General features: G+C 34.4%; 1 pseudogene; it reads left to right on the plus strand.

The window, feature by feature from the left end:
* The first annotated feature begins 16,944 nt into the window (after positions 1–16,944).
* Positions 16,945–18,380, plus strand: LOC109674481 (inositol-pentakisphosphate 2-kinase pseudogene; annotated as a pseudogene).
* Positions 18,381–22,721: the final 4,341 nt, after the last annotated feature.

A 22,721-nucleotide genomic window follows, 5' to 3' on the forward strand; every position in this document is an offset into this window, starting at 1 on the left:
ATGCAGTATCTTGTATCTGAAAACAAAAGCCTATATTTGACGGGTGATCTGTTCTTCTTATTTTGAGACAGTCTCACTATGGAGCACAGCTATCCTCAAACTATGTAACCTCAAATCTATCTGAAGTCTATCTGAGGCTCCCACATGCTGGGAATACAAAAGTGTACCACCTTGCCTAGCAGATGAAATCTCTTCTGTAGTCAAAAATGCACCAGTCCTAGAATCAAGGGATATAATTACCAATGCCCCATTTCATCAGCATGACTAATTACTGTTTAAAGAGTTTTGACTCTTGACCTCACAGTCATGGGCTCAGTGGATTTGTGATGCCTGGGATCCAAGGATGAAGTGCTTCACCAGGAACCCTGTGAATTGAAAACCAAGACTGCCCTCTGGTCATTTTGAATGTCTTATGTGTCAAATGAGTATACACACAGAAGAATGAAATGGTTGAGGGAACAGTGGGAGGACAGGAAAAAAACAGTGTTTCCTGTAATAGCACTTTGTTTCTTTCATGAAATTACTTAAAATTTATGTAGTAATCAAAAATTTAGCATGTAAGAAAATTAAGCTTTGACTAGCTAAATAATTTGCTTTAAGTAACCCAGTTTATATTTGATTTTGTGGCAGATTGGGTCGGAGAACATACTCTGTTTATTTTATTTAGTTCCTTATATACAAATAGAATAAAGTGGTTGATAAACAAGATTTGGCTGAATTAAAAATAAAAGTATTGCTCTTTTTTTCTAATTCTTCAAGTGAAATTTTCCTAACTTCATTAATTTGCTGTAACTAAGTGACAAAAACTTTCCAAGAAAGGAAATAAATGAATCTTCTACAGATATTAATAATTTTAGCTTTGGTCTTATTTTTTGGAGACAATGGCACATGCATATGAATAATGACACACAATATTAAATGACATTTATGCTCATCATTCTGTTAGAAGAAATTTGTGGAAAAATTGCCATAAAAATGAATGCTGCAACATTCTTACCCACATGCTTCTGTGTCACAGCATTAGGATTGACGGCGATACGTAATTGTGCCAATATTGCATCTGTTAACCTGTGATATATTGCAAGCTAAAAAATTCCTTCATGTTCTCCTCAGTGACAAGTGCATAATGAAATTAAAAATAAAATGAAGCACTTCTCAGAGACCTTATCACCTATTTCCTTCTAGCCAAGAAGAAGTTTTTCTCTCACCATGCAGGCTAAAACCTCAATCCTGTAATTATTCCCTGTAACAGTTACAGGAGTAGTGTGCTATTCTGTGGGCTATTTAACTGAGATGTAAGAATGAGGTCATGACCATCTCGTTATTGGAAATCTCATGTCACAATACGTCAATATAAGTGTTGCTCTCTTTGTCCCGGTCTGACATCGATTAGTTAATTAAAAATTTACTCCCTGAATGAACCCCTGTCCTCCTTGTTGATATGAATGGTTCGGATACACATGCTTACCTAACGTTGTCTGGCATTTTTTTGTTATAGTAATTTTTGCATGAAGGTTTCATGTTATTGTGTAAGTGAGCTAGATTTAACTTAGTCTACCTATTTATTTTTTTTTAAAATTCTTTGATCTCTCAATGATATAAAATTAACTTAAGTTAAGTTGATTGATTTAATTTAGATTGATAGCTATAGTTATTTAGTTACATGGAGTACTTAGATGAAATAAATTTTCAGTCTGACTAAAACGAAGAAAAGAGAAAGTGTGTAGAAATTAAGATTGTTTCCTTTGGCTGGAGTTTTCCACATGATTTTTTGTTTGATTTTTTAAAATTGTGTTGGCAATGGATGGTAAATACCACCTAAAGTCTTTGTTTCTGTGTGAAGTTGATAAAGTTTAGATATTTTTAGTCAAATTATAAGGAAAAGTAATTGAACAGATAAGAACCTGTTGACAGGAAGGCTAACAAAAATATCACTGAAAACTTTCATTGGGATGGATAGTCTAAAAAAGTTACATAGGTGACTTCATTGAGCTTATTAGCTCCATGCATCTATTGTATCAATGTGATTATACGTCTGATGATTACATATTGAATTCTTTTATTCTCATTTTAAAGTTTAACTTCATGAGTTTCTCTGGAGAAATGCAATGTTAATGATTCTATTGCCTTATGCTACTTCCTCACACTCTTTTTTTGTGTGTGTGTTCTCTGTTTGGAATTTTTCTCATTTGTAAGGAATTAAAACTGCACTATCATTCATCATTGTTCACTCAGTATTTTCTCATTTTGTTGCTGAAAAGTTTAAAAAGCATTTTTACCTACCCTTTAAAACTATAATAATAACAATGACTTTTAATAATTTAGATATAAGCATCAATATGAAGTACATTGTGAATTCTAATAATTGATGATTTCTAAATAGCTTGGATTTTTTTTAATTTTGGAAGAAAATCTATGATACTGGGAAAATAAGCAAACAAAATATTTTCTTATGATTATTTCTCCCTTAGTACTTTTTATTTTTTATTACACCTTGAACAGAAATTAACTTTGAAAATTGTTTTATGTGTGAGATTGCATCAACAATTAGAACTCACTCATTTTGTCTAGGGCAGAACTTATGCACAGTACCTTTACAGTCATAAGTTCCTTCAGGATGTTAAACTGAATAATTTTTAGACTTTTTCCATGTGACCTGTAGGAAGTCATAGTATTTTCTTTTTATATTTCTTCAAAAAACTCATCATATTTGGCTTATGTGACAAACACTTTCTAGGGTTATCTGCCTGATCACACTTGCCTGACATGTTTCCTGTTTTCTCCCAGGAGTTGGCATTCTTGCTTGGGGTCCTGAATTGCCCACCTCTTCCTCTCATTCAGTACCTTTGCTTCAGCATGAGCTCCCCTGAGAAGAGGGAGAATTGGGCTATGTGTAGGGACACAAGTGGTTGTTATAACTGGTGGTAGAATTGTCCATCGAGCAACGGGTGGGTGCTTTTGCAGGTGTCTAACAGTAAAGGCCAGTGATTCTCTCAAATATTCCATAATGCACATGGCAGGCCAAAATTCTGAGTCCTAAGTTTGGAAAACCATTGCCTATATGTTCAAATAGGCAAGCTCATCTTGAACTATGCCTACTTATTGAGCATATGCTAATCTTTTCTAATTCTTCCCATTTTGGTTTTCAAAGCCAAAAATCTAAATATCTACATGCCTACTAATATTAGCAATTGAATTTCTGTATGTCCAAATATAAATGCATATATATCATATATCTTCCTTACTCAAATAGGATCCACTTCTAAGGATCTTAATTTATAGCTGGTACCGCTATCCGTTAAGATGTCAGAGTTTCGCTGGTCGTAATGTTTCTTGAATGAAAGAGTAAAAGTCATTTGCATGAATGGACTAGAATGGCTACTAGATAAGTGGTTGAAATAAGTAAAGTAAAAGAAATTTTCAAGTATTTTCTATTGTCTAAAAACGTAAACATAGCTAAATAGATGTACAGCTAGCAATATTGCTTTTGATTATTAATATAATGGGAATGAGATGACCTATCTTAGGAATAGTATTCAAGTAGTTAATATGCTTGTGAGCTTAGGAAAACATTTAATTTCTTTTTCTGTTTTGTAAATTTTCATTAGGATCTATTCATTACACATGGGGGTGCATGGTGACAATTCTGATTAGACTTATATTGTAAATTATTTACATTGCCCGCATCGTCTCCATCTTAGCCACTTCCCAACTCACTTAAAGCGATTGCAAGAAGTTTCTTAGTTCTATCTGTTCTCTCAGCTCATTTTATTTGTAAAGCAGAAATACTGTTCAGTTTCCAAAGACAAATAAGGTAATATATGCAATATATTCTTTATAAAAAATTAATATTAGTGTGAAAAGACATGACCAAATTTCTCTTGAATTTATTTGTGTATGTGTGTGTAATCTTTAAGACACATAGATACAATCAGTAAGAGATATTTTTCATGTGAATGATTCATAGCCTGGTTATAGAAAATGTGTAATTTTCAGAAAAAAAATATACTGCTGTAAACAGTCATTTTAGTACATCTGGATATATTTATGGAAAGTGGCTATCTCATCATGCTGCAATTACATTTGTTAATGGCTAGCAACAAACCATCACTGAATATCTAAGTACAAAAACATCAATACCACTGACAGCTATGAGACTTGGTTGCTCATTTGCCCACCAAATTTCCCTGGATCCTGAATAATCCTCCATTACTCCATTGGGACTTGCTATTGTTCTAAAATATCACACTCCATGGACCCTTCACATATTCACTATAATTGTTTGTGAGGCTAAAATCAAGCCATGAGTGATGTATGTGTGATTTCAGATGGAAGTTTTTCCAGAGTCTTAGTCAAAATACACATAAAATACTTAAAATATACATTTAACAGTGCATTGGTTTGGAAATATTTATAAAGTGGGTTTTTTTATGTTTTTGTAGACACATATATGTCCTTGCATTTCAACTAAGCCCCTCACTATACCACGGCTACAAGATGTGATCAGTGGCACAATTATCTTAATCTTTTTGTCTGTGTAAAATACACGTATGCCTCTGATTTCTTCACATTTATTTTTGTCTATATTATATCATTATACAGAAACATTGAACAAATATTCAGAATCATTTTGGGGATGGTACTGGAGATTGAATACAGGGCCTCACACTTAACAGGCAAGCACTATTCTACTTGAGTCAGTCCCCCAGAACTTTCAGTTTATATTTGAGATAGGATCTTGAAAACTTTGCCTGTGCTATGCTCAAACTCACAATCTTCCTTGTTCTGCCTCCTGAGTAGCTGAGATTACATGGAGCTCCACAGCAACCAGCCTCCAGTATCTTATAGCTTCATATTTTGTTGATTTGATTTTTATCCTAGTACTTTTAAACTATTTGAGCTTAAATTTTGCATTATTGGGCTGATTGAGTGGCTCAAGTAGTAGGGTACCTGACTATCAAGCATGAGGCGTTGAGTTCAAAACTCAAAACTACCAAAAATACTGCACTATTAACACAATTTTCAAATGTTGAATTTATATGGCTGTGATTCACTATAAGACTTTTAGATCATGTGACCAATTTTTAAAGTATTATTATGTATGGTACTTTAATATGGCTTTCAACAAATTCATTTAAATGAATAAAATCCAATGACATATTGATATGCCAAAATTAATACTGACCTATCTTAGTTAGATTAGTCAACTAAGAAATGCCAGAACCTCATAGGGTTAGATCAAGCACCTTCACATTTCTAACAAAGAAGGAAAATTAAAACAAAAAAGACATATGGAAAACTGCATGGAGTACCACAGGTAGATGCAAAAGTTTTGCAAGTAAAAACAGCTTGGGCAATTTGGTAACTTATGTTGAATTCTATTACGTGGAAAGAGTGCTAATTGGTGGGATTTAGGAGGCCGTTAAGTCAGGAGGGTGGAGTAATCACAGGTAGGACAAGTGACCTCATGCAAGAAGCCTGAAGAAGACTGCTCATCCATCTATCTTTTATGCAGAGAGAAAATTCTCAGCAGATGTTAAATCTACTAGCAGTAAAATTATGTTATTGATAAGTTACTCACTCTAAGGTATTTTGTTATAGCAGGCAGAACACATGAAGACATCTATGTTTTACAAGTCTACAAAGTATGTATCTGTAACAACTATCATTGGACTATAAAATATTAAAATATTTTCTCAACTACTTATCTGAAGTGGAATAAAATCACAAGTATCTAAGTTTTACAAACAGAATTTTAGAACAGCAAGAGCTAAGTATATTTCAAAGTCAGAAATCAAACTCACCTTATTGTTTCTTTTAGTGATTTCTCTAGTAGAAAAAAGTCAATATCCACATTTGATATTGAAAGATTTTACCTCCTATTCTCTTGTATGTATTCTCAAGTTCAAGTAATTTATTTTCATATTTTTAGAGAGAAAAACTCAAAGTAGAAAAGTTAACCCTGAGCTGTTGTTTAATATGTTTGAAAGTAACATATTGTTACTTTCCAAGTAGTGCATTTTTTTATCAGAGTTTACAAATACAAATGATTTTAGACATTGTCCTTTAGGAAACTACTGATAATTGAACTACATCAAATGTGTAATAAGGTCGTCTTAATATGTAATTCATGTCAAAGCCTTTGCATTTCTTATAAATTATGTACCAGATCTTTACACCAAAGTTAAACCATATTTTTATACAATCTATACAAAAACTACATTTAAGAATGGCACTATCCTGCACTTTAATGAAACTTTATTCTTAGTACATTTTTTTATTTTATACGTAAACCCTTTTAAGTTTACTTTTAATTTATATTTTTTCTCTTAAGAATCATGATGCTTCTCTTATCCTTAAAACATTTGGAATGTGTGCAGAAGAAATTCAAGAAGAGAAAATGAGAATGAAGCAGTGAGGAATCCTTATCTGGTTGTCACTGTGGTACAAAAATGTCCCCTTGCATCCACCAAAAGCATGTCTGAGAGTTATTTTAACCCTCAAAATATGAGAATGACATCCTGAAAACTTGATGCTATTATGCATAGTCCTAGGGTAATGTATGTGTTTGATAAGTGCTATTCATTCCTCCTATATGAAATGAATGATATTGAATAAATACAGATCGTTATCAATCTGCTACCCTTTATTCTACATATTGTGGAGTGTCCCCCTGAAACGGTGATCATTAATTCATACCCAGTTACAATTATGTAACTAAGGTCAGACCTCCTCTAATTGTGGCTGAATTTGCATGCACAAAGCAGGGTGGTCTGGGAAGAGTTCCAGCAATAATGATCTATAGAACAAGTCATATTGTCTTGCTACAAAACAGTGTGTCTGGGATTATTGGTATTTTCAGATTTCTGCAAAGATTTTTGTGATTCCTAAGTTTATTTTTACTGAATATAGATTTTTAGAGGTTCTTAAATATTTTATTCTATTAGTTTATTTATATATTATGTTAATTATATTGGTATATAATAAATCATCAAAGTAAATATTATTTGTTAAATTAAATGCAAATTATAGCATTTCACATAGGACTATACTATTTATTCAGTTCAATTCCTTCAAGAATACATTATTTACTGAACAAGAAAGTCAATAAGTTATAAAATTTGGAAGAACACACAAATAATATGCAAAAGCCTATTTATCTTACTAACTTTTCACCATTCTCTACTTTCTTCTGAGGATAAGGTTTGAAACTTGTGCCTTTCACATGTTGGGCAAGTGCTTTACCACTGAGCTACATTCCCAGCTCTTCATTATTCACTGCTTTCTTGATCTCAGTCTCCTTTCCTTGATTAAATATCATACTTAGCTATGCAAAGCATTACTTATACTTTCCCTCAGCCCCTTTGCTTACCTTTCTGTTTATACCCTAAATCTCAACATTGGTAACATCTAGCATTCTAATTTCACTCTAACCTATTTCCCAATGGCTGGGAAAGCGTATACAGAATTATCTTCAGCCTCCACAAAATCTCTATTTGTAGATGAAAGTCTTCTGAAATTATCATAATTCATTTGCTGTCCATTTTTTTAAAATAAGCATTTCATTCTCTTCTCAAATTATTAGCATCTCACATTCATTTCCCTATTTATTTAAGTCAACAATTTTTCCCTATTTCATTGAGGAAACTGCCTGCATTTATCAGGCCACATGAATTCACACATTTTGCCTTCTCGCTACAACTATGCAGAAACATTAGAGAATCTTGAAGTGATGCCCTTTTATTTTTGTGTAAGAGCAACTTCTCTTTTTTCCTAGTTAAGAATATTTTTGTAAATTTTCCGCTTTATCTCTTTATTATTAATTATTAATACATATTCTTAGAATTTTAAAAATGAATTTGAAACACTATTATTACTCTAGAATCCAACAAAATTAGTCTAGTCACACTCATATTCAATACATTGTTAATTTCTTTATTTGTTTTTCCCTTGATTCCACAGCAGCGTTTGGCATGGTTGTTCCGTCTCTTTTTCTTGGTTGACTCACTTATTTTCAGTTCTTTGCACTGTCCCAGGTTTTTCAGTTCTGTGCTCTCTAACTCTAATCATTCTGTGCATTTTAATTGATTTTTATCTTTCCAACTTCTACATGGAGAACTGACCTAATGTATAATTTTATTTTTATCCCATTTTGATCTGTACTAACTCTCTCTTGTGCAGTGATTGTACTTAGTCATGTGATTCTGAATTTAAGTAGCTTGAACTATCTGGTCTTCTTGCCTTCCACCACCGAAAAAGCAGAAACAACAAAACTCTTCTTTTTTTCTCCTGCTTTTCTTTTTTATTACAGAAATGATTAATTTCTATTTTCCAATTTCTCAGGTAAAACTCCTGGAGTCATTAATGACTGTTCTCTTTGCAGCATGCAATCAATGAGCACTTTCTGTTGTCTTGAACCTTTCATCCACATTCTACCAGGTAATTATCATTCTTTTACACTTGCTACCTTCCTCTACACCAATTTCTTTAATAATTTACACTTGCTGCTTTCCTCTACACTAATTTTTTTATAAAGTTTATTGAAAAAGTCTACCCAAATTTCTCTATAATTCCACATTAATGCATTTAATTGCTAAATGTTTCCAATTCTAAATAAAATAACAAATGCAGAAAATCACAATTTACCTATATAAAACTTAATAAATTTTTCTTTTCTTTTTATTTTTTTGTTTAATCTTTATTAAGATAGATTCATAAGATGGGGGGGTTCATAGTGACAATTCCAATTAGACTTACGTTGTACATTATTTACATCGCCCCTATCATCTCTGCCCCTCAGCCCCTCCTCCACCCCACTTAAAGCAATTGCAAGAGGTTTTCTAGTTCTGTCAAAGAGGTATATGAAGTCCATCTACCATATATCGTCACCTTAATCTCCTTAGTTCACCCTTCCCCTCCCACTATCACCTCCCCACACACACTGATAATAAATTTTTATAAAATAGAATCTTATAATCAACTCCCTGGTCAATATATGTATAACTATGCCTGTCAACACAAGGAGTTGATTAAAAATGTCTCACTACCTCAGTGAGGTGGTTATGAAACAACAATGACTGGTGAGATCTATGTAGAGTATGTACAAAGAGTGTCACAGATGGGGCACGTGGCATGAGTGTAATAAATACTGCCTTTTGCTTAAGTATTCTCAGCAGTAAATTGTATTTACATTTTGTCCCCAAGGTAAATTTCTATGATCTAACTGCTGCAAATTTCTGTTAAAATAAATTCATGAATATATTTAAAATAAAAATTTAAATTTATCTTCATTAGTTGGATTTTCACAACTTGTACTTATGTTTGATAATGCATCCTAATGAATACATTTTTGGGGGTGGGACTGTGGTTTGAACTCAGGGCTTCACACGTGCAAAGTAGATGTTCCACTGTTTGAGCCACACCTCCAGTCCATTTTGCTCTGGCTATTTTAGAGATGGGGTCTTTTCCACTATTTGCCTAGGTCAGCTTCAAACCGATCCACGTGATCTCAGACCCCCAAATAACTAGAATTACAAGCATGAGCCACTGTGCCCAGCATTCTTGATAAAATTTTAAAGAGGAAAAATGTGTTTGGATTTAAATCTAGCACTCTGGATATCTAACATGCCATAAAAATATTTAGCATTTCCACTCCAGTATGAGATTATTAGTATCATTCAACATGCAATGTATGTGAACTGTTACGATTATTTATTATTTGCTAATATTATTTTCATTATATGTTTTACCATTAGCTTAAGATAAAACATCTTAGTAGGTTGCTGATGACTTATTCGTATTTGTTATATACTTTGAAATGAAAGTGCTATAGCTTAGAAGTCCACAAATGTGTTTTGCATATTATCAAACACGTTTTAATGATTGTACTCTCACTTGCACTATATGGGTATATCCAATTTTTAATATCCTTAGGAACACTCAGTCCTATGGTCTGAATATCTGTGCTGTTCTAAAATTCATAAGCTTTAATACTACCTTCCAAGAAAATGGTTTTAGTTGTGGGGAACTTTAGAGATCATTATGAGATCTTTATGTCATGAGGATGAAGTTCTCATGAATGGGATTGGTGGATTTATGAAAGATGCTTCAGGGGCATAGTTTGCTTCTTCTACCTCTTGAGGACAAAACTAGAAGACTCAAGCAGGATGTGGTGGTTCATGCTTGGAATACTAGCACTCAGCATTCCAGAGGCAGAATTATCATTAGTTCAAGGCTAGCCTGTGCTACGCAGTGAAACGGTCTCAAAAATAAAAAACAAGAGAAAAACAAAATAGAAGACTCCACATAAGAGTCAATGCCCTGTATAGCTATCCTTATCTCAACCAGCAAAAACCCTTGTTCCTTCCTGTTATTGCTTATACTCTCTCTACAACAAAATTAGAAATAAGGGCAAAATAGTTTCTGGTGGGTATTGAGGGGGTGGGGGGGAGAGGGAGGGGGCGGAGTGGGTGGTAAGGGAGGGGGTGGGGGCAGGGGGGAGAAATGAACCAAGCCTTGTATGCACATATGAATGATAAAAGAAAAAGAAAAAAAAATCAGGAAGTAGTCCTTCAGCACACACTAAATGTGTTTGAAATTTTGTCTTGGACTTCTCTGCTGCCAGAACTTGGAAAATAAATTTCTGTTGTTTGCAAGCCACCCATTTCATTGTACTTGGTGATAATACCTGAGATGACTAAGGCACTTTATATTCCATCTTTACATGAAAAATATATTGCTGGGCATTAGCTGAACTTTCCAAGACAATTTTAATTTGTATTTTCCTAGTGATTGATGATAGTGAAAATTCACTGGCTTTTCATCTGTTTATATGACACCCACTTTGAATAATTTATTACAATTATTTTAAATTTTCACATTGTGCTTTTTTATTGATTTGTCATGTGTTTTGCATATTTTAGACATAAATCCATTGTTCATATACATATAAATGTGCATGCATATGGAAAATATTCTTTCCTACAACACAGGTAGCCTCAAAGCCATTCTGATCATGTTATCTGCTCATAATAAAATACATTAATTTTGACTTTCTCCAATTCACAGTTTTATCTTTCCTACTTGCTGCTTTTTGCATGCTATATAAGAAATATTTGCTTGCTCTAAATTGATGAAAATTGAATTCACTTTCCTTTAAATATTTTATGAATTTACCTTTCATAATAGCATGATCAATTCATCTGCATTTTAAATTTAAATATTTGCACATGAAGTGATGAAATAATCTGGAATTATTCATTAAGTTAGGTGCCACCATTATTTAAATACTACCTTTTTTCCTTACATGCTTGGCAATATAGATTTTTAATATGTTAGGTGATCATATTCTCACAAGTCCCTTTCCAGACTCCCTAAGCTGCTGTATTTTTCAGTGTGTCTTGGATTTCTTTATTATTGTCTTAATTATTAGATTTTGAAAAATATCTTCATATATGGTAGCTTACTTCTTCCATTTTGCACTTCATTTTAATTAATATCTACTTTTATTTAAGCCATTGCATTTCCCTAGGAATTTTAGAATCAGCTTATATATTTCTACTAACATTTTTGTTATTTGATTAGTTATTGCACTAGCAGTGTAAATTGTTTTGGGAATAGCTAACATACTCAGGATTTCAAGTCTCCTCTTTCATGAATTTTTGCAGAATTTCTCTAAAAAGTTTGGGCTTTTTTTGGTGAACTGGGGTTCTAACTCAGGACTCAACACTTGCAAACAAATGCTTTTACACTTGAGTCATACCTCGATTACTCCTTCAGTTTTTATTTTATTTTTTAAATTTAATTTAATTTAATTAATTTATTTTATTTTATGTTTCCTCCCACCCCACTTCTAGGCAGAATCAGTTCCACCATGTTGTCTGATTTCGTTTAAGAGAAAACACATGAGATAATAAGGAAGACATAGCATTTTTGCTATGTTGAGATAAAGATAGCTATGCAGAGAGATTCCTAGTGTTGCTTCCATGCACTTGTGTATTGAAACTCTCATTGGTTCATCTCTGTGAGACCTCTTCACTACTTCCTGGTCACTTTCCCATAGTGGCCTCTGCTGGTTTAAGATTACTGTATTCACTCCTATACAGTGAGCACATCAATCACATTCAAGTTTCAGGTTTCTTTCCTATTCCCTATTTCTCCCGTGTGCGTTCTCCCATTATGTGTGACCCATGTCCAATAATATTGTTGCATTTGTTTTAGGTCTATAATTCACATATGAGGGGTAACGTGATTTTTGGCCTCCTGAGCCTGGCTAACTTTGCTTAACTTTCTTCTCTAGTTCCATTCTTTTATTTGTGAATGACAAAATTTCATTCCTCTTTGTCACCGAATAAAATCCCATTGTGTATAAATACCACATTTTCTTAATCCATTGGTTGGTAGTGTGGCATCTTGACTGTATCCATAGTTTGGCTATTGTGAGTAGCGCTGCAATAAACATGGGTGTTCAGGTGCCTTTGTAATAACCTAGGTCACATTCCTTCAGGTATATCCCTAGGAGTGGGATTGCTGGATCATATGGCAGATCTATGTTTAGTTTTTCAAAAATCCTCCATATTATTTTCCAAAGTAGTTGTACTAGCTTACATTCCCACCAGCAGTGTATGAAGGTTCTTTTTCCCAGCATCTTCACCAACATTTGTTGGTGGTGATGTTCTTGATGCTATAGCTATTCTAATAGGAGTGAAGTGGAATCTTAGTGTGGTTTGGATTTGCATTTCCTGTATGGCCAGGGATGGTAAGCATTCTTTCATGTGTTTTTTGGCCATTTGGGTTTCTTCCTTTGAAAAAGTTCTGTTTAGTTCAGTTGCCCACGTCTTTATTGGCTCATTAATTTTGGGGAGTTTATAGTTTTTTGAGCTACCTATATACTGTGGTTATCAGTCTTTTGTCTGATATGTAGCTAGCAAATATTTTCTCCCACTCTGTGTATGGTCTCTTTAATTTAGAGACCATTTCTTTTGTTGGGCAGAAGCTTTTTGATTTCATTTAGTCCCATTTGTCCATCCTTTCTCTTAGCTGCTGAGCTGCTGGAGTTCTACTGAGGAAGTCTTTGCCTATACCTATTGCTTCCAGAGTATTCTCTGCTCTTCCTGTACTAACTGCAAGGTTTTTAGTTTGATATTATGGTCCTTAATCCACTTTGAGTTCATACTAGTACAGGGTGATAAGCATGGATCTAGTTCAGTTTTTATTTTAAATGTGTAGATATTAATGCATCTTGCTATTTTTAGTCTCTAGCTATAGGAATGAATGTGCATTGTGTTACACTTTTTATTTGTTTTGTTGATGTTAAGATTAAATTTTAAATTCTATTTTTACTGTAGAAATAACCAATGATTTGTGCTATACCCTCTCCACAATCGTTTAAATGTACAATGGTTTTTAAAAAGCACAATATTCTTAGTGATATAAATATGTTTTATGTTAAGTTATTTTATGCTAGTAATTTTTGATGTTATTATGGTTAATGTTATATTTGTATAGCATATATATCTCTAGGATTTTTTATCTGTGTCCGTCCATCAACAGATTTTTAGGCTGCTTCCACATTTTGAAAATTATGAACTATACTGCAATAAACATAAAAGTATAAGTATTTTAGGCATATGTTGATTTCAATTTTTTACAAAAATATCCTGAAGGTATTTTTCTATAATATTAATGAATATTTTAAAATCTTATTTGCAGTGTTATTGAAAAGAAAAAAATAGAAATAAATTTAATCAAGGAGCTAAAAAGATTTGTGTTCTGATAATTAAATTTCCTGTATTGAATTGGCTTTGAGTAGTGTAGACATTTTAACAATTTCTAGTCTTCCAATCTAAGACTAGTATTTAGTGTAGAAGTCTTTAATTTTTTATTACACTTATTCGTAGATATTTTGTTTAATGATATTATAAAAAGAATCATTTTCTTAATTTATTTCAGGTTGTCTACTGCTAAATATACAACTGATTATTGTATACTGATGAAACTTTGTTGAACTCAATTACTAATATTAATTTCAATTTATGTATATTCCCTAGACATGATGATAAATAAGTTCAAATCATCTACAAATAAATTTGCATTTCTAACTTTCTGATCTCAATAACTTTTATTTCTTTTTCCTCCTCCTCCTTCTTTTCCTTTCTTATTCTCTTTCTTCTTCTTCTCTTCCTTCTTCTTCCTCTTCCTTCTTCTTCCTTCTTCTCTTTCTTCCTCTCCTCTTTCTTCTTCTTTCTCCTTCTCTTTCCCCCATTTCCTCTTATCCCCTCCCCTTCTCTACCTTTCCCTTCTCTCCCCTCCCCTCTCCTTTCCTCTCCTCTCTTCTTGTCTATCTCCCTCTCTCTCACCTAATGGACCTGCTAGAATAGAATTGTTGACTATACACATCATATTCCTGTTGCTGAACCTAAAGGAAGCTATATTTCACCATAAATGATAAAACTAGCTCTGTGCATTATATGGCTACCCTTTATCAGTTGACATTGTCTTCTATTCCTAGTCTGTTGAGTAATTTTTTTTTATGAAAGTGTGTTAGATATTATCAAGTGATTTTCTATATTTATTGGTATGATCATATGTGTTTTGTCTTTTTCTATAGTTTTCTGTTAATATACTTTATCTTGTTAAGAAACTTTAAAAAGTCCAACATATGAGCTAGTTTGAGGATGATTCTTATTTACTGGTATTTTATATGTTTGGGTCATACTTTATTATTCCATTACATGTCTCATTTTGTTGTTAGTATTGAATATTCAGCAATTAAAACACATAGCTTTGCTAATATCTAAGAATGCTAAATTTTAAGAATTCTCCCTCAAAATTTTCTACTTATCTTACTAAAAATCCATGCTCTCTGATTTTTTGAATGTTTCTGAAGTACAGTAGATTTGCATTCATAAGATTTGTATTTTTGTGTTGCATAATTATGTTTTCAATAAAGATTAAGTAATTATCATTTAGTAACATGTTAATCTGATTTAATTTAAACAAATTGGTTTATTCAAATTATGTAGATGATATAGGATTCTTTTTTACAATCTAATTAAAATTAGCTATATGGACAAAAAGAAAATTTGTACAATAGATAAATCTGGAGTAATTTGCTATAGGCTATCATAGCAGAATATCAAGTTTTAATAGTTTCTTTTTTCAGTACAGTCTTGCTAAAAATACATGTTTTGATCTCTCACCATCACAAATGATTTCTGCTGTAAGAACTTTCTATTGTAATTCCTTCTGTTTGAAAGCTTTGCCACCAGATTTTCAAATGAGCTAGATAACCATAGGAATATATAAAATGTAACTTTATATTATTCAGGTTTTAACTCAGTTATCAGTTTCTTTTTATTCAAATCACCATCCCACCTATCTCATCCATCTTTGATCATTGTCATCTACATTTAGATCTGGATAACTGTGTTGAATAATTGAAGAAAAGAAAACATGTCTTCTTTTGCCTAAAAAAAAAGTTTCATTCTTTGATACTGGGAACTCAGTTAATTTAGATGCGTTACTATTTGCTATTTTTATATCCTAAATGCTCTTTTCGATTTGAAGAAATGTAAGAAAAGTTATGTTGGGAAAAAGAGGTAGGAAGGTGAATACGGTGCAATGAAATGTGTACACATGTAAATAAAGGCAAAAATAATACCTGTTGAAACTTCTCCAGGAATAGGGTGAGTGGGGGATGAAGGAGAATGCTTGACAGGGTAATTCATGTATGATATATTTGATACATTGTAGGAACCTGTGTAAATGTCAAAATGTACACCATCCATTACAACAATAAAGGAAAAAAAAGCTATGTATACATATATATATATATTTATATATGTATAAAGCTGCATATTTATAAACACATATCTGCACATATATTAGGTTTTATATATATTACATATGTATTATATATATATGTATCTGTGATTCTATTTTTCTACCATTAAAAAGAGAGCATTTTTTAGAAATTTTGTTAGGATTAAATGAAACATTAATCATTAATCAAGATTTTATAGCCACATACAAATTAAGGCAATAGAACTATAGGAAAATTAATTCTTAATTTAGGCAAAACAGTCTTAAAATAGAACTTTGTAAAACTCATTTTGAAATACTTTTCTTTAACATAATTTGTTTTGTTTGGTTGTTTTTATTGTTCTGGGGATTGATCCCAGGTTCTCACACAAGCTAAGCATTGAACCTCACACTGCTCTACTGCCGCATTCCTCTTTGTGATTTTAGCAAAGAGGAATTTTAGTCTTTTTCCATACATAAAGTACGTCTTTCCTCTTTACAACAAGAATCACACATCTTACCAAAAATTTTTGATACAACTTATTTTTATCCCTGCCTCAAACAGTTTTAAACATGTACCAGAATGGCATATTTATGCTATTAGTGTAATGAGAGTGTCATTCATGATTCCCAACAACTGTACTGAAGTATCTTTGTTAATTGGATGCTGTCTGCACTTTTGATTTGGACTTGGAAGTTTAAAGAGTGAGCTACGGCCTAGAGGAGCATAATTAATTATGGGAACAGGGTCGTTACCTGAAAACTAACTCATGAGTTTTTGACTAATCTGTAATATCTCACAGGCAAAGTTTTAAAGCATTTTTTTCATACAATTTTCAGCAAAAATTCTAGCCTTTAACAGTTGAAACAGTCTGTAAATTTGTGAAATCATTTAAATAATTGACTGAAGTGGTTTGACATACGCTTTTAGAACATATTAAATTAATTAACTGGAAAAGGCCAGGATGAAATTAACTGAAAGTAAATTATGTGTTTTATATTTTCAGAAACTTACCTTCTTGAGGCTGAGGCTGACAGGCACTCCTCCCCAGATGACCATGGCAGGACACCGCCAAGGCGGGCGGCCTCCAGCTCGTGTGTGTGTGACCTCGGGACAGTGAGGCTCCGGGGCGGTGCGGGAGTATGGAAGAGCGGAAGATGGATGAGAGTGAATGGAGGTACCACAGAGAAGGCAACAAGAGCCTGGTGATGGCCCACCTAGCGCTGTGTAGTGCTGCATTTTCTGAAGTTTCCTCCAAATAGGAAGAAGACCTCGGAAGGGATTCTTCAACACCTGCAAAACATAGTGGACTTTGGCAAAAATGTCATGAAAGAGTTTTGGGGGGAGAACTATGTTCACTGTGGGGAAGTTGTTCAGCTGCCTTTAGAATTTGTGAAGCAGCTGTGTTTAAAGATACAGTGTGAAGGACCAGAATCTCGCTGTGACAGGATCTGGACACATTCAATGGTTATGCTATGTGCCTTCCCAACCTAACCAGACTTCAGACCTACCGCTTTGCAGAGCACCGGCCAATTCTGTGTGTGGAAATTAAGCTAAAATGTCGGTTCATTCCTTTCTCAAGTAGTGTTACCCATGAGATGAAGCATAAGGTGTGTCGCTACTGTGTGCACCAGCACCTCAAGGAAGCAACTGGAAAGTGGAAGCAGATAAATAAATACTGTCCCCTCGATCTCTACTCAGGAAACAAACAGCGCATGCACTTTGCCTTGGAGAGTCTTCTACAGGAGGCACAGAACAATCTGATGATATTTAAGAATGGTGAGCTGATCTACGGTTGCTGTAATGCCCGGAGTCCTATGGCTGACTGGAGGGAACTTGCGCACCACCTGAAGCCCTTCTTCTTCCTCTCCAACGGCCTGGGCAGTGGGCCCCACTGCATGAGCGCTGTGATCCCGCAGCTGGTGCAAGTTATCAAGCTGGTGCTGCTGAGCAGCTCCAACAAGGGCCGAGCCAGTGCCCTGAGGGCTGGGCTTCAGGGCTCATGAGTCTGTGAGGCCAGCCCTTTCCGCAGGATCCTTCACCACCAAGGAAAAAACACTCCAGAGCACTTAGGGTTACCGAAGGGCTGTCTTCTGTACAAAACCCTCCAGGTGCAGAGGTTGGACCTGCTGGACATTGAAGGCCTCTACCCTCTGTACAACCGGGTTGAGCAGTACCTGGAGGAGTTTTCTGAGGAGAGAAAAACGTTACAAATAGACAGGTATTATGATGAAGCGTGTTATCAGAAGCTGCTTGATCTGTCCACTGAGGACAACAGGACGTGGCGCATTAATAAAGGTGCAACAGTAGAGTACCCATGACCGCCAAGGACTGCCCCATGTGTGAGGGATGCAAGCTCTGACCAGAGGGCTATTGCCCCTTTATCACGGTCCCGGCTGGCCTTTGTCATGTCTGTGCTGGACCTTGATCTCAAGCCCTGTGAAAGCATTCCTCACCAGTACAAACTGGATGACGAGATAGCTATTACTCAAAGACCATGCATGCCAAAGATGATGCTATGATGTCAGCTAGGTTCAAGGAGAGCTAAGACTGCAGATTAGTTCTCCATAATGTCTAATGTCTGCTCCTGCAGTGTCTCTGAAACTTGAATGTGAAGGTTGAATGATAAGAGTTATTTTTCTATTTTGTTGGATGACTTTTGGGCAGTGAATGTTTTTGTTTTTAACCCATTGAGGTGAGATTGCGTCTTGGAGACAAGGAATTGAAGAGCACCAGAAACATATTCCAGGATAAGGAACGTAGGATGTGCATGCAAGTCCCAGGAAGCCGCCCGTGTTCTTAAAACAGAAGCATCCGTTAAGCCCTGGAAAAACATCCTGGGTAGTTCTTCCTTCCAACCAGGGCTCACGTCTAAATATCTTTTCTAAGACCCAAGGTTTGGATCTCCTACCACCAGACTCCGGATGTAGAAAACTTGAATTGACACTTCATCTGATAGTTTGGACTTTTGAAAAAACATGGAGACTACTGGAAATGTCCCAGATGTTATTGGTCACTTTTTCAATGCAAGCTACACATCAACACAGGCTTTAGGCAGTTCCCTGCTGCAGATAGTGAGCAGGAGTTAGTGTGGACGTTGGTTCCGAATTGTCTAGAGTCGGGGTCCCTGTGGAAGTGCTGAAGCCACGGCTCTGTGAAGGGTCAACAGGGAGTGTGAGACTCAGGTCAGGATGGACACCATTCACACGAGCACTGACTTTCTGGTTTTGCTCTATGATTTTAACTCTAAGCGGAGAAAAGGAGTTCCATCCTACCTGAAATTGCTGCTGTAGGAGCTGGAAGTGAAGCTGTAATGCGCAGAGCTGCTGTGGCCAGCTGGGGCAGGTATGCAGACAGCCCAGAGTTTTTCTGGCACTCTGGTGTCCTGGGTGGTTGAGGGAGGAGATGTCCCTTCCTCCTCGGCAGTATTCTTCCCTTAGGTTTTCCCTGAGGCATGTTGTGTGTGTGGGCCCAGGTCCTCTTGTTCCCATCAAGGCTGCTGAAGGCTCTTAGCTGGCGCGGAGGGTTCTTGTGGGGTTACCAAAAGTGTCCCTGGCTGCTATGAAATCATTGGGAATCTTGGCTTAATTTTTTTTTCTATGGTAGGTTGTACAGACTGATTATTAATATCGCTGTCTTGAAGGACTAATAAAGGCTTATTGTAACATATATTGTTAGTGAAACCATGGAATTGTATGAAAATGCCACATTTACAATAATGAAAATATTTTGCTGATTGTAAACTTTTGTGGGAAATTTGTGATAACTTGAGAACTACATTTGTTTGAATCAAGCCAACTGTTTGAAATTTATTGATAAATTCTGTCCTAATATTTATTTCTAATATTCTATACTGAAGTTAAAAAGAAAAAAAAATCTAAAAAAATAAATAAATAAATAAAAATGAAACTTACCTTCTCAATCTGAATCAAATACTGTCCTTTAGATTAGTTATATTTGTAAAGGCACTTTTCCTCAAGAGAGAGGAAAGATCTATAACATTGTCATGTAGAGCTAAAAATCACTGTCAAGGTTAATCTTGTTAAGGATAAGTCATATTGAATATTTTGGGTGTATAAAAATTTCAAAAAATGAAATTTTTAAGCTGTTATAATAATAATACTTCAGTTCTTAACTTTAATGATTAAGATTATATTACTTTTTCCATTTTGTAAAAAAATTATACCTAATGTTTTCTATACTAACCATATCCGAAATCTCTTGTCCTACTCTTTTTAAACTGAATTTAACTTATGAATGACTTTCAAAGAACTTTCAAATAACACACAAGTAGGAAAAAAATTAGATTTAGTATCTAAAATGATTTTTCATTCAAATGTAAAAAATGAAATTACAATGAATGCACTCATAGGTAAAGCATTTACATTTAAAAATAAGTAATAATTAACAATATGGAGATGCCTTTTTAATAAAACATCTGTATTTATTTAATACCTGTCTCTCAAACTTTAAATTTATCATTTTTCCTGATATTAAATAATCTTTCTTGGGATATTTCTCTATGGATATGAAGGTTCACCTCTACAGGTGCAGAACCAAGCAGAAGTAGCTTGCTAAAATGCCTGTGTGTATAATATTATATTATATATGTATGCATGTACATTTATATTTACTAAAATGCTTTAATTTGATATGCATGCATCTATGTATATTTTTGGTATATTAAGACTTATTTGAAAGTAAATATTAAATGTGAGTCTTGCCACAAACTATACAAAGAGACAATTACTTCATTTTTATCTTTTTCTTATCAAGGGTTATATGCAAAAATATCTCATGCTCATCTAAAAATTTGCATTTTCTGACAGATATTAATGGTGATATTTAGGTGGTATGCACACATCAAATGCAAATTAGACAATTAAACAATTTAACCTTGGAATACATTAAATACCTTAGATATGATAATTCATCAAGGAAATATATAAGCCCAGAAAAAAAAAAGAACAAAGTCATACAAACATTAAAGTAATTCAGTAAATCCTAAATGTTTCCCCAGGCTCAACTGCACTCTCTTGTGCCTTATTTTCCATCAGAATTTTCATAGTTCACATGCTGGTAAACAAAAATGGTTAAACAAAAATATATTGTCATACTCTCAGGCAATTCCTCTAAAATGACAAGAGATTATCTAATGATGGCACTCATAGAAATAAAGGAAATGGAAGAATAAACAGAAGCAACAAAACTTGAAAGACAAAAAATGTGCATGAAGTTCATTAAAAGATTCCCTGATGGTGTAATTGGATGAGCTGAAGTTGGAAAACCCATCCTACAGATCTCCTGTTATAGCTTAGGAAAACTGAAAGTACCAACCACTTCCAAAAGTGGAAGCTGAATGTAGGTGTTTGTATAAAAATAATATTTGAAACTTTGCTTGCATGTCTTGAGATTTTCAGATTTCTTCCTTCATAACACATGAAATCATTTGCCTTCCATCACAATGGAATAAGCCAAGATGTGGACTCTGAAGAGTTCATACCAGAGAAGCTGTGAAGACATTAGAATACCAAGGAAACTATTCTGAAAAAGGAATTTATGTTCAGTGAAGTAGTCTATCCTGAACCTAGGAAAATCCTTCCTATTTTTAATTGACTCTGAGAAAATAAATGACAACCACACTTGGAATCCCCAAAGTCAGAGGCTGAAGAATTCCTCAATGGTAATAGTAAGTACATGAAGAGAAAATCTCACAGAACTTCTTAAGCAATATTTCTTCCAAGGCATAATTTAAACAAAAATTGTTTCACAACCATTTTTTGCATGCTTTCTACAGGGAGCAAAAAAGGCCGGAAAAGTGACTACCTCCAGAATTTTGTCTCCATGGCAAACAAAAAGAACAAAATTTTATTCACTTCCAAAGGGAGGAAATGGACTAGATACAATAGGCAGTATTAACCCTGTGAGGTAACTGGTGCTAGGTTTTAAGGGCTTTTGTAAGGTGAGGCTTATAAGAACATAAGAAGTGGAGGAAGTGGTTCCCTTCTACACACAGTGGAGGGGGTATCCTGATTAGACCAGCATGTTGACAGGGGTGGTTTGACCTAAAGACATGTCTTCAAAGTCTTTGGGTATTGTAGTTTCTCAGAATAGATCAGAGAAGGTACTAGCTAAGTGTAGTCTGAAAAAGGTAAGCAAGGTGTAGTGGGAGCCTGAACAAAATGGAGTCCAGATACTAAGGCCCATCTGTTAGCTTTACACTCCTGAGAGATTAAAACCAGAAAAAAACACTAAGCACTTATATTTTACAGATGAAGAGGCTATACATATAAAGTGTGAGGACAAATGTGTATAAAAAATGCTTACTTTCAATGTGAGACAAGAAAGGAATCTAAGGGTGGAAATGGAGCTCAGTGGTACAGCACCTGCCTGGCTTGTGCACTGGTGTTCAATCCCTAGCACCACCACCAAAAAAAAAAAAAAAAAAAAAATCAATGAAAGGTCACAGAAGTCGCTTTTAGATTGAGTACTATAAATTATGTATTTAAAATCAAGGATTTTTATACTTTATACTGACACCTTTTGTAGCAGGGAGGAGAGCAAAAAAAATAAAAAAACAAAAGAAACAAGCAAGTCTGTGTTCTGATAATTTGCAGGGGGGAGGGGATGATATAGCAGGAAAATAAAACTTAAAGAATGTAAATGTGAAGAAGTTCACACAGCCTTGAGGGTGAAGTAGCCAACAGAGTTGCATGTAACCATATATGAGTTACACCTGGCTTTTTGCTTCTGTAACCTGCTCGCAAGGGTATATAAGGTGAGAACCCTTTGTTCTTGTGGCTCAGGCTTTGGATTTGAATCCACTGACAGCATGCTAATAAATATTCTTTCCTGAAAAGCCTTAGTGTCCCGTATCTCTGTTCAAGATTCCTATAACATTTCTGGGGACTTGGAGACT

Source organism: Castor canadensis, chromosome 11, assembly GCF_047511655.1.
Source record: "Castor canadensis chromosome 11, mCasCan1.hap1v2, whole genome shotgun sequence".
NCBI classification, from domain to species: Eukaryota; Metazoa; Chordata; class Mammalia; order Rodentia; family Castoridae; genus Castor; species Castor canadensis.